This window comes from Saccoglossus kowalevskii, chromosome 5, assembly GCF_978046115.1.
Source record: "Saccoglossus kowalevskii chromosome 5, keSacKowa6.1, whole genome shotgun sequence".
NCBI lineage: Eukaryota > Metazoa > Hemichordata > Enteropneusta > Harrimaniidae > Saccoglossus > Saccoglossus kowalevskii.
In genome coordinates this window covers 43,565,848-43,575,788 of record NC_140645.1, presented here as the reverse complement: position 1 = coordinate 43,575,788, position 9,941 = coordinate 43,565,848, and positions in this window count along the sequence as shown.

Sequence of the window (9,941 nt, the reverse complement as noted above, 5' to 3'; positions counted from 1 at the left end):
CAGTGACAACTGAAAATTGCAAACAAATGATGAACAAGAGAAGATATTTTGGTCATTTCGTGTTTTGAGTATTTAATTTTTATATTTAATAATGTAATTGTACTTTGACAAACTAATGTTGCAAAATAACGTAATTAGAATAGCAGCACTAGCACAAGAAATAACACTCGGCCTGCCATTAAATATAAATGTGATATGTTATTATTATAAATATTAATACTGTTATACAGAAATATTTCAGCTAGTGATAGTATATTCTTTATCTGTTTTAAACATTTAATTAGCTCACATAGTGGTTCTGTTTCGTTTCACTCGTATACTGGAGTAACTGATTTTGCTTCTCCTCATCACTTTTAATGAATTGATAAATGTGAAATGAATAGTGATGTGGTCTTTAAAAATAGAGGATGAATAGCACTATGATTTTATTGACCCTGAAATTAGGGCTTGTCTTTTTATTACGTTTATTGAACAATATATATCATAAGTGTAGTCGTTAATTGTGTTGTCTTAACGATGTGGATATAACACAGGGTATATAACAATTTAAATTGAATTAAATGCTTTAAATGAGATATACCTTATCTGCTTGATTGGTTTATGTTGTTAATTTTGAATAATCAGCTATGTTAATTGAGTGGGTTTAAACATAATCGTGAAGCCATAGCTACATGTAGATCTTACTGCTTCGTTTGTTTATACACTATTCTTATTGATAACAAAATAGAATAATATTACAAATTACGACTCAAATTCAACTATTTATACAGCGATATTCAATGACAGCAAGTAATCTAAAAAGTCACGTGCAGGGTGGCGATAGTAGTATCATTATTGAATAACGTTTTGTAGTAAAGTATCGACACTTTTCAAACTGTACTCAAGATACATTGCCTAAATGCCAATTTCAAGTGCAGTAATGTCCGCTTTTTGTTGTATTGTTGTGGTGCTCCGTATTCTCTTCCTGCTATGATTTGAACGTTTCATACAACAATTATACATGTGGAAAAATTGCACCGTAGTAATGTGGTGAATCACGTTTGATTATGTCGTGGGGGGTGTTTGTACTCCATCTCTTGTGCCTGAACACAAACATGTGGTCGGTGGACTAAAACATACCGATTAACATAGTCCCATCAAAATAGACATTGCTAATATAAGATCATGAACAATCTTTATTAATATGTTTTGATACAATAATTAAATAATAATTCTGGTACAATAATGTAACATCTGATATATTAACAACTATAATTAAATATTTATTATATAAATTTTACTATTCATAAAAGACAAACACAGATATTTGAAAACATGAATTGTGCAAACATTTTGTAGATCAGTTTAATGGGCGGGTAATACTTAGTCAACTGTTTTGTTGCGTGCATGTTTTTGTGAATGCTTGCGTATATTTTCCTATGCAAAACGTTCGACAAACATTGATATCTATCTCAAATAGTATTGATTCAACGTTGTTGCAGATATCGTGAGTGTGTTGGCTGATATAAATGTCGTTTTACGCTTACGATGTTTATATTAAGAAAACTATTGATTGTAATCATGAATATACGAATAAAGTGTACACCATGTTTATGAATTTACACTCCTCTCATCAGTTGTGTATTTCTGTCGGATAGGTATTTTAAGTGTTGTGTGTACCGGAACAAGTAATTAAGTATCACAAGAATAGTAATGTTGCATGTTTACTGTTTAAATAGTATTACATACCTGTACATTACCTTGATGTATCCAATTCTAATATATGCTCTCTGTGTTAACTGGTAATCTTGCTCAGGTACATGGTGGCATGACAAATGTGTATCCCTTTACTTTCAATAATGTTGATCTATTCTTACTTACTGGTTAGTGGTCGCCATGGCAACCATCGTAGTTACGCATCAGTCCAAAAGTTAATCAAAAAGAGACAATAACAATAATCTGAAATAACATACAGTATAATCTTGAGTTTATTAACTAGTCATTGCGCATGCGTGTTACCTTTGTTATATTCATAGTATGAACACACATTGGTATGTGTTTTGAATAGGAATTCTTTTCACTTTAATATTATCTGACATAGATTTAATTTTCGTAATGCTTAGTTAGTATAAGGTTCTTACGAGAATATCACAAACTATACATGGAGTCAGTACGATGATCGTATTGACCGACATGTAGCGGGGTCCTTGTGGGTACATGCTTCGCAGTATTTTCTTTGGTAAGCGTATTATTGTTAAGCATATTTTCCTATTGTACCGATAATTTGGTGCGTTGTAACAAACTGAAATGACGGAGAATATGATGTAATTCCGCACGATCATTTATGCTCGGTGATTTGATTTGATTCGATTATATTCCAGTCATACGGGGACATTGTTACTGCGTCCGATGTAAACAAAGACATAAGTTTGAATGTGACGTAAATGTAGCAAACATTTCCCAAATTATAAAATTACGCCATGCTCTAGAACTGATGAGTGTTTGGTATGAAAGTTATTTTCACGAGTGATACAGTGCACATATAAACCGGATCATGAGTCAAAATTAGATTCATACTCCACGCACGTACGTTATTAAGGCGAATGGAGCGTCCATCAGTGTAATTATTCGGACCAGTGAGTCAATCCTAATCATGACCAGTGTACACAGAAGACAATACTCTTTAAAAGCAAGCATTCCCGGTATGACATCAACGAAATACGCAAGGGATACATCGATAAAGTAAATGCGACACTGATTGTAAAGAGTTATCTGCACGCACTGTTTTTTTATCGAAGGCGACTTGTAAAAGAAAACGGTGATATATGGAAATTACATGAACGAGTCGTCGTTTATCTATGTGAAATGGATTTGGTTCACCATCCCATTAGGAACGAAGCGTGTTGTGCAAAAGGGTAACGTTTTACTGAACTGAAAATAATGGCGTATGGATTCTCATTTTCGATACAATTATTTCATGTGTCATCAATGAACCATTTATTCTATTATCACCTGAATACATGTAAAGGCAAGCATGAAAGCACAACTGAATATTTCTAACATGTTGTTTATCGTTATTGCCAACTGATCCATGCACACGTTTGAATGATCGTTGATAATATAACACATTTTGTCTTTGTTTCGTTTTGTATTAGCGAAATATTATATGTAAACTATCTTGACTTTCCATATTCATATTTTTATAGGCGGGTGTATTCTCTTACTGGACGCGTACGCTGTGAAATTTGTACTAAATTACCACACTTTGGAAATGGTATCATTCTCTCATGATTTCATCATGAAAGTTTATACCTTTAATGGAAAGTCTTTTTTGTCGTAATTGAAATGTATACATTGTCTTAAAAGTACACAGACCTACATAACAACAAAATATAATTACCTAAGCGTTGATTATTGGAATATCAGTGCATAGGTATTTTAACAGTATAGCGTCAATTGTGCTGTTAAATGTGTAATGACTGTATAGAAACTCAACCCACCAAGTTCCTCACTTGTATAGTAATGTATTACGGTTAAATTCACTGTCTACCTATGCTTGTATTTGTAGTATCTGCTTCTGTTTTCGTTGACTTGTTATGATGTAATAAATTTTACACTTGGACCTACAATTGGGTGTGGTGTAATGCATATAAACTCGACATGCACTGTCCGTATTGTAATTCTCAAATAGTTTACTCCGTCAAAGTCGTATCTGTGTACGTGCCCACAGACAGCAATACATTACATTAATGGCGCCGTGAACACCACGCAAAATGTGTGAACAAAGGTAGGACGACCCAACTGAGCCTCATCTGTTGCCGATCCGCTCCGCTAAGATTGTCCTTAAAATCACTTTTGTGTTTGTCTGTGTTTTCCGGTGTTTCACGCATTAATTCTTCTGTGATTTTTGACTTGGCTCAAACTTGGCAGGTGGGTCACACCTTCACCCTAGTTATTAGGAAAAATCTGAAAGAAAATTGGCCAACCGTTGCCATAGACATGTATTTAGTGGTAGTTCATATTGACACATAACACGTTACTGAAATGCGTGAAATAGTAGTTATTGGGTGTATTCAAACTAAAATAATATGTTGCTTATGAAATATCATGTATAGTGAGTAAGCAGCTGAAATATATAACATTGTATAATATATATATATAATATCGCCCAACCCTTTAACGGCTGTTTCTGTGGGCGTTCTACACATACAAGTACTACTCTGTATGTGTTGTGTACACCAAATAATATCCCTTGGATGTGTACAATCGGTAAAGCATCCTTTCATCGTCGAGATTTACTATTCCGAAAGGTGGATAAATTCGGTTATTTGTCAGAAATAATCAACCGTAAACGGAATACTGAATGGTGTAGAGACAATAGACGATAAATTGTATCCGGAACACATATTGTCCTTAAATTGTAATGGTCGCTATTAGTTAATGTATGCTTGATGAACTGCCTTTTAGGCATATTAGTTTATACAATGTATGAAATGTGTGACAGGGGCTGAGTAGTTAATGAAAAGAATTGACAGATTATGTCGGAGAGTGCACAAAATACAGTCAATAATAGTGAATCGTTCACTGCTCTTTTGCATATATTATTCGATATATTAAGTTTCCTTTAGGAGCGAGAAAAAAAAAACGTTGAGTTAACAAGTAAATAGAGTCTCAGTAAATGCAGTATCACAGCCATTTTCGTTTTTAAATTGTTGTGACTGTATTGTAGACAAAATACTAAATGGCATATTGCCGAACATAACGCTACACTACACTACACTACACTACTAATACACTACATGGGATTAGTAGATGTTTTCAGGAAGTTAAATTGATAGCATTAATTTTCAGACGATATTAAACCATATATCTTAAGAAATCATAAATTCCAGACTCACTACATATATCTTGATTGCATTTGATTGAAACATTCCTCGTAAATTACCTATTATTGAATAGTTAAATCGCTTTATGTAAGTTAACCTATTATTTAATAGTTAAATTTCTATATGTAAATTAACCTATTATTTAATAGTTAAATTTCTATATGTAAATTAACATATTATTGAATAGTTACATTGCTAATATGCTAATATTATTGAATAATTACTTTTCTATATGTAAATTAACCTATTTTTGAATAATTAAATCGCTTTATGTAAATTAACATATTGAATAATTAAATCGCTTAATGTAAATTAACCTATTATTGAATAGTTAAATTTCGATATGTAAAATAACCTATTATTGAATAATTAAATCGCTTTTATTTACATTTTGAAGATCAAGAAATCGAGTCTGCTAAACGAGTACTATACTCCTTGTGTGAAAACACTATTCGTTCTAGTCGCTATATTGAACGTCAAGGACAGCACAAGAAACAAAATAATTTGCAAGATATATTAACGATGCTTCATAAAGCTGACGGGAATGATTTACCCTGCTTTGTTGCAAAAAATCTGGCAAACCTGCCTCCTATTGACTTTACACACGTTGATGTATAAGTAATTATGCAGGACATTAAGTTATTACGTGCAGAGTTAAAACAACTAAAAGATGCGATTCCATTGAGTCTGGCGTGTGATGACAGCGTTGTAAAGTTAGAAAAAGAAGTTGGTGCACTCCGTGACGAGAAAGCCCTTTTAAAACTAAATTGTCGCTGTGACAACGAAAAGCCGTTAAGAGATTGCATCACGACGCTTGAGCTTTCTAAGATGAATGTGGTTACAACTCCCGTCGATAATGGATACGATTCTCTATTACGTAACAGTTTAAGTGACTCTATTGATGCAGTAACTGGGGCTAATCCTTGTGATCAACAGGCAAGTACACCTGCTCGTACCAGTATTCAAACCAAGAAGAAATCGATATCTTATGCTAATGCTAATAATAAAGCTTACACGGTAGATGGGACAAATGAAGTATCAAAACCAAGTTTTGAAGTACGTGGACAAGGTATACGAGTCACCCCACGAATGAACTCTGTCGACAGTATGAACGGTTTTACCACTGTGGAAAGACGAAGCCGGAAACGCTCCCAGGCAACAATCGAAAAATGCCAGAGACTGCTCCCAATTGAAAGTTCGAATCTTACGCATCCTTTGTGATTACCGTACCACATAACTCTATTCACAAAGTCTTTACGCCCTCTTCATGGCCTGCTTAATTAAGATGATGAATAACAACTTAACTATCACTTCATATATATATCTGTGGCGGTGCCAAACCATTTGTTGAAAACGTCAAAGATCTATGTTCTAACTGTGATATATGTCTACTACAGGAGCACTGGCTCACACAATCTGAGCTTGAATATTTAACTAAAATTAGTGAAGATGTCTACGCTGTTGGAGAATCTGTCATAGATGAGGAATCGGGAATACATGTTGGGCGCCCGTACAGAGGTGTGGCAGTACTGTGAAGGAAAACACTTGGACTCACAGAAATTAAACGTTACAATGATTCTCGGTTACTAGGATTAGAAATAGAGAATATGGATAGTATGTTGACTATTATTATTGTGTATATGCCTACTGACAGTGGGGACAATTACCATGGATACATTGAATATCTACACAGGTGGTTGTATTGATGACACAGTTTCTAACTGTGTACTCGTCGTTGGGGATTGGAATGCTAAAGTTAATTTAAAGTTCGGTAAAGAATGTTATTTTTTCTGCACAGAAAACAGTCTCAAATGTTCATGAAACGACGTTGTCTTTTGGCGCACTAAAAATAACTTCACGTATTACAGTGAGGCTCACCATACCACGTCTTCTGCTCATGAATCTATTAGTAACGTAAAAATACTGCACGATTACATTGGATCGGATCATTTCCCACCGAGTATTACATGCAACTGTGATTATCTACCAAATTATGAATATTTAATTGATACACCGTTAAAGCCTCGTATAGACTGGTCTAGTGCAAGTAAGTCTGCTATTCACAAATATGTACAACAGACGGAAGTTATGCTGTCCTGCATTTCTATACCTCATGATGTGTTATCCTGTCGTGATTCTGCTTGCCTTGATGCAAACATCGATTGGCAATTGATAAATTATATGATGAAATTGTTAATGTTTTGAAACAGGCGGCTATTAATTGAATACAATCAAAGGCACCAATTAAATCCAAGTGTGTACCAGGATGGAATGATTATGTAAAAGATCATCACACAATTGCTTGCGATGCTTTTCTGTTATGGAGTAACAATGGAGGACCTAGGCAAGGTCCATTGTCTGATTTAATGCGTAAAACACGAGCTAAATTTAAATATGTTTTGCGATTCTGTAAAGATAACGAAAGCAATATGAGAGCTGATGCTCTTGCTAGTAGTCATCTTGATAAAATGTTTTGGGAAAACGTGGGTAAGCAAAATAAGTCTTCACAATATTCACTATCAATTAATAGGTTGTAATGGCCACAAGAATAATGCTAATATGTGGGGAAAACATTATGCAAATCTACTATCATGTGTATCGGACAACAAGGACGAACAATATGTAAGAAGCAAACTTCGGAATGTCAATTCATCACAGGACATGGTTGTACGTCCAACGGAGATCCTATGTAGCATACAAGAACTTGCTGTTGGAATATCGACTGGTCCCGATTGCATTTCTGCCGAGCATATTAACATGCACATGGCAGTGTTCTCATATTGTTTTCATTATTATTCATCGCGGCGCATTTTCACGGCTATTTACCGCCTAATATATTAGAAACTAAGTTGGTGCCGATTGTGAAAATACAAATTGTGATATTACTGGCGCTGAAAATTATCGTCCCATTGCTACTGATACTGCTATCTCGAAGCTGTATGAGAATCTAATTTCGTACGAGTGACCTTCATAACCGTAATGATAGTCCTGTATTTTTTATGTTTTTTATATGCTTAAAAAGCTTTCGACCGTGTTAACCACTGGTGTTTATTTCCCAAGTTATTGCATAGAGGCGTTCCAATGTTTATTATGAGAATTATTATGTATTGGTATCGTAATCAACAGTTTAAAGTACGATGGGGATCTACTTTCTCAAAAAGTGTTCATACTTTAAATGGTGTTATGCAAAGCGGTATTCTATCACCACACCTGTTTACTGTTAAATAACGCGTCAAATGAAGTCTTTTTATGCAAGAGCCATCTATTTGGTACGTAATTTTGATAAGTGTTTTGTTCCATTTAAGTTGACTCTATTTAAAACTTTCTGTACAACGGTGTATTGTTCGTATTTATTGACTGCATTTTCCAAAGCTAATCTAAATCTTGTGCGGGTTGCTTATAACAACGCTTTCTGCGTTGTATTTTATGTCAGTCGTAACTTGAGTATTTCTGATTTTAAATGGCGTCCCCTACTTTTTTAAGTATTCTGCCCAAGCTGGCTTTTACACAAGATTGTCTGTTAATGAGAATTGTTTAATTGTGGCAGCCATGTCTATTGGCATGTTGAGGGAGAGCAACTATTGGAAAAGATTTTTTTCTGATATTTATAAGGCACCCTATTCTAATTTCTGTTTTGCTGTTGTGTTTTTTGTAAATTCCAACTTTTTGTTATGAGCTGGTTCTCGAAATAAAAGCTATTATTATGATTATTATTATTATTATTATTATTATTATTATTATTATTATTATTATTATTATAGAATGGGTAAATTTCTATATGTAAATTAACCTATTATTTAATAGTAAAATTCCTATATGTATATTAACCATTTTATTGAATAATTACATACCTATAAATATATAGTTATAGGCAGTCACAATTTCAATTTATTTACAGGGGTACCTTTCTGTTTGATTTCATAGTATTAAATATTATTTAATATGCTCGCTCCTCACTGCTTACATCCCCTTTTCTGCGTGTTCTTTTTTATTTGTTATCCGGCGAACGTGTCAGTGTGTGTCAGGAGAAACACGAGAAATTTGCACCATCCCATGCAATGTCTGTTAGAAGCCTAATTATCCATCCATCCATTAATTGCAGTCTTCAGAATAACTTCGTTAGAGACGTACTTATCACGTTCCAATTTTAGAATGTCAGAAATTAAATAATAGTTTTATTTAGATAAAAATTCAAAGTGTGCATTAACAGTCGTGGGGAACTTTACGAAATACTTCACAAGAGTAAGCGAGAGTGTATGTCATTCACAACAATACTCTTTCAGTGAGCTGTTGGTTTGCAAAAAAGAAATCTGCTTCTACAACATCGTTGTTAATTGTTCCACTACAACAACTAAATCAATGTAACAACGTATGATATATGGAATATTAATCGGTAAATTTGTGATATCGTGTTAATTCACTAGTGACCTTGGTATTTCGACAATCTTTTAAATGAAAACATAATTTCTCGTAATATAACTAAGAAACCAATACACGAACTTTAATTGGTAATTTATACTGTATGTCTATCCTTATATTTGATAATAAAAAAAGACAAATTTAAAAATATTTTGTTGTAGACTACTCGTCATGTATACAAAGAACTTAGATTGGACTGGGCTGGTTATAATATCTTTTTCGAAGGACGAAGTTTGACACACAAACAGACGAGTTTCTGATTGACGTGATGCAGAATGAATACTTCCGTACTAGTATTAATAAAGAGAAATATTCAAATTGACTGAATGTCGAATATTACTTGAACAATCTTTTATTGAATAACTAACTAAGTGTTATGAAATCGACTGAAATGTGATTGCAGCGTGACCTTCAGAGAACTGTTAATGGTTCAATGGGAAAACACTAATTGGATAACACGGTTTTGTTAGTTTGGATGATTTGCTAGCAGCATGAGATACAAGTACGTAATCTGCTTGCAAGTCGAGTTGTGCCACATAATTGTCGTTTGAAGTATGTGACTCGCATAAACAGTTTTCAGGTTGAAAAACGACAATCAAGTTCATCAATTTACTACATAATAGTTTATTGGATTATATTATTCCTGTAATTTACATA